Source organism: Lactuca virosa, chromosome 8 (assembly GCF_052849685.1).
Source record: "Lactuca virosa cultivar CGN04683 chromosome 8, Lactuca_virosa_CGN04683_v6, whole genome shotgun sequence".
NCBI classification, from domain to species: Eukaryota; Viridiplantae; Streptophyta; class Magnoliopsida; order Asterales; family Asteraceae; genus Lactuca; species Lactuca virosa.
The window spans coordinates 200,495,453-200,499,910 of NC_136433.1; the positions used below are offsets into that span (position 1 = coordinate 200,495,453).

Here is a 4,458-nt window from a genome sequence, read left to right on the forward strand (position 1 = left end):
TGAAAGTAGCATGTTATTGTTGATTTAAAATAAAAGTCGAATCTTATTTTTTCCTGAAAATGAAAGTAGTTTGCTATTTGTGGCTTAGAAGTGAAAGTATCATGCTATTATTGGCTTGAGAATGAAAGTACCATGCACCTTTTTACGTTAAAAATGAAAGTAACATGATATTCTTACCCTAAAAATAAAAGGAATATCTTATTGTTCATTTAAAAATAAAAGTAGAATGCTACTTTTCAATAAAAAAGAAAGTAGCATGCTATTTTTGGCTTAAAAAAGAGTAACATGACATTTTTTTCCATAAAATGAAAGTAGCATGCTATTATTGGCTTAATAATGAAAGCACCATGCTCTTTTTCCTTAAAAATGAAAGTAGGATGCCATATTTGCCCTAAAAATGAGATTAGCGTGTTAATTTGTCCCTAAAAATGAAAGTACGTGTCTTTGTTGGTTTAAAAAGAAAATTAGAATACCATTTTTGCTTAAAAATGTATGTAGCGTGTTAATTGTGGCTTAGAAACTAAAGTTATATATATATATATATATATATATATATATATATATATATATATATATATATATATATATAAACTACAGTTTTACAGAGTATAAGGTTTGATTTGAAATTCAAATATAAATGTAAGGATATTTAATGTAAATTGAAGAGTAACATTTCATTAATTTGAAGAAATGCCATTGATGGGACAAATTTAATATAATATATCATTTTATGAGACAAATTTAATATAATATATTAAAAATAACTAAGTTTAGTAAATGACATATATCATTCAATCACCTCATTTGTTGTATTTGGAATTGAATTCGTGCCTTTAGAAATTACCCTTTAAACTATCCTTGTTCCAACCTCATATATGTCACCTAGTAGGCTAGGAGCTGATTGATCTGATGTAAGCTCCCACAGGAGCCATTTATATTGCTACAATTACACAAACACACATAACAAACAAATCTTTCAACTTGGAAGAATGGGACTAAAAGGGTGTTTGGAAGGAATGGAATCACAACAAAGGAATTGTTACTTTGGTTTTCTAAATTTTCACTTATAAATATTTTTTTATTTCAAAACCTATATCATTTAGTACTTTGGTTTTCTAATAAAAATTCGTCATGAAGAACTTAGTGCATCTTCTTTCTTAAGGCTTCAACCACTATAATACTTAAGAAATACCTAATAACCTGCTACCCTAATAAGAATCAGTTGATTATGAACTTAAAAACCCACCAACAGAAGAAAAAAAATATTAATGTTTGGGGGTATAAGAGAATTGTGTACTTGAAGATATGAAGAATTGATGTTGATTAGAACTTGTATTTCCAACTACACCCACCATTGATTCTCTTGTTCTTTTCTAAACAAATAGAGATCAATTAAGAGAGTTTAAAAATTCATAGTAAAAGACTGAGAAGTTAGATAAATTAAAATATGGTATCTAAAGTTGAACATCTAGTTTCCTAGCCTATATTCACATTCTCATGATCAAGAACATCTTTAGTCCCAACTGTTTCTGGGCTTGTGTTCCTCCATGAAATTTCTATACCCTAATTAGTACATACTTGTTTACAGAATCAATAGGAGATAATAATTAGCCCTCTCTACCTATTCTTACCATCAAGAACATCATTTTCAATTGGATCAGTACAATATTTATCCTTTCTTACTTTTGGGTCCGCTAAAAAATTTATATTTCAAGAACATGGTCAAACTAGTTTAATGAAAATCAAGAAACACAACACTAAAAATTGACACGTTCTCACCTCAACTTCAATTCTTCACCTTTAATCGTGGGTATCTTTAATATGTCGTCCCAATCTACAACAAACAAAAACTTCAAGATAAAAATAGGAAAGAAGAAGAAGAAGAAGAAGGAACATAAGAATCATCAATATCGACATGGAAACTAAAACAAATACATACCTCGTTTTCCATTTAGCTTGAAAAGAAGAATAAACATTACCAACAACATTTGATGGAAATAGAGAGTTCAAATGAGATTGGGAGGCGATGAGTTACAGAGATTTAGGGTGCAAATGGATTCAATTATACCAATTAAATCGAATCCAAAATAATCAGTGCTGATTTTAAGGAAGGGAATAGCTATCAAAATTGTGTTCCTAGCTAATATAATTCCTAATTTATAGCCTTAGTAGTTGGAAAGTCTTTATCTCTAAAAATACAATTAAGCCTAGAACGGGCGTGTCAATTTTGAGCGGGAATTTAATGGAAGAGTTTAGGAGAAGATGCTTTTATTAGAAGGGCCACGTGGCAAAAAGTAGAGGCTTAGAAAAGGGCCATGTGGCATGCAGAGGATTCTTTTATTAGAAGAGAAGAGAAGATAAGCATAGCTAAAAGAAAATCAATAAATCTTAATTTTTATCTTTTTATTAATGATTAATGGATTTTCTTTATTTTCAATGTAATATACAAAACTAAATAGGCTATGAGTTATACTTTGTGTATTAACAAAATCATTGTCTTTAAATATTTTAGTAATTTTATTTATTAGAAATTAAAAATATTTCAGTACTTTAAATTACTACAAACTAACATACGTAAATAAGTTTAACCTAAAATAAAAATATAAATAAAAAAGTCGCTTCAAAAATCAACAAGCCTCCAAGTTATGACAATTATGATAATTTTCCTGATTTGTAGCTATTTTGTAATAATACTCGAGAAAAATAACTTTTAGGCAAAGAGAAGTGGTAGCATGTCTAACATGTCTAGCACATGCTAAACACATTGCCATATCATAATTTTACCTTCCACATAAGCTTTTATCTTAAACACATATACACCTGGATTTTAAGAGAAAAAAAAAACCAAAAAAGAACCAATCAAAGGGCTTGATTTTTTTCAAAAAAAAAAAAAACAAAAAAAAGAGACCAATCATAACCCTTCTTCTCTTTTGTTTTTTCTCTTTCCTTTCGTCAAGCTCCTAGCGAGCATGGAAGAAGCGAGAAGCATAACACATTGAAAGGAGTGGTGGTGAGTTTCATGGCAAGGGAGTTGGCGAGCCACTCCCTTTAGCCTTATAGTCATTGACACGTTGTCTGATAAACAATTGTCATACCATTTATATTTTCTTAATAAAAGACAAACAATATCAAGGCATGCATTTGCCATAAATAGGAAGTGATTCGTACACAACAATTTTTTGTCATACACAACAATTTATGCATTATAGAGTTGTACAATACAACACTATAAAACACAATGTTGTGTATGGAAAAAAAATGTTGTGTACGAATCAGTTCCCTAAATATAAGTAAGTAGATATTTAATTAGAAAATTATTAACTAATGTTTATATTTTCGGTATGTTGTAATGTCATACACAAAAGATATCATATTAACTCTTGCAAGAAATAGTTAACCACATATTTGTAATACTTATGATTTGAACGATAGATAATTATATTAAGATAAATCCAAAACCATAAACTTAAACAATTTCTCCGTTTTTATTTATTATTTATTCACTAATATTGTTTGTGTGTTGGAATATGAACTGTTTTCAAAGGAATGTGAAAATAAAGTTAATAAACCCAACCATTTACTTGTGAATATCTCAATATCTTGATATACTGATATTTTTTGGATTTATTAAAGTTTTGGTTTTCTCAATAAAGGTAAAAAAAATTCTATACATATGTAAATCATTCGATAATATGCAAAATTTGAAACTTCTATAGAAAAAAAAAATTTCTTATCTCATTTTAACAAAACTTTTATATATATGTATTATTTTAATATGGGTGGTTTGGAGACAAACTTGAAAATAGGTTGGAGATGAAATTTGATTGATAAATAATATTTTTAATAATTGCAGAATTTACCAACAATAGTACGTGAGTTTCACATGTTCTTAGGTATATGATATGTTACGGAAACAAAACTATTAGGCTGCACGGTGCATTTTTCACCGGTGGCAATCCGAGGTGGACAATATTACCGGCGATGAACACCGCCCATATCACTTTTTTTGCCAGCGATAATGTACCACCGGTGGAAGTTCACTTCTCAAAAGCAATGATTTTGCCGTCTAAACCTTTATTCTTCCAAATCATTTATAGCTTTTACCGAAACTAACTTATGAAAAAAAGTGGTACACTATATATTATATATATTTTTCTCTATTCCTAGGTTATGTCATATATATTATATATAGTTTAATAAGACTTAAAATTTTAGAATTTCGTATATTTTAAACATGCATTACAATAAAACAAAAGGTAAATTATATATTTATTCATGCCTTTTATATAAATTTTTTTATTAATTGTTATTGTAAATAAAAGAGTGAAAACTTTGTATTTATATTAATTAATATTTAAAAAAAAATTGGTAGGAAAAAACATCACCACACCCCACCCATAATAGGTAAATTGTGGCAAAAATAACAAAATCTTACGTGACACCTATGTGACATACTTT

At 28.3% G+C, this 4,458-nt stretch overlaps 1 long non-coding RNA gene across 1 annotated transcript; it reads right to left on the reverse strand.

The window, feature by feature from the left end:
* Window positions 1–812: 812 nt before the first annotated feature.
* On the reverse strand, window positions 813–2,037 carry LOC145132216 (uncharacterized). Its single transcript, XR_013717926.1, has 3 exons — window positions 1,940–2,037; window positions 1,780–1,834; window positions 813–940 (listed from the first exon to the last, which is right to left on the reverse strand). It is a non-coding gene; the product is annotated as an uncharacterized LOC145132216 (long non-coding RNA).
* Between the last annotated feature and the right edge of the window lie 2,421 nt (window positions 2,038–4,458).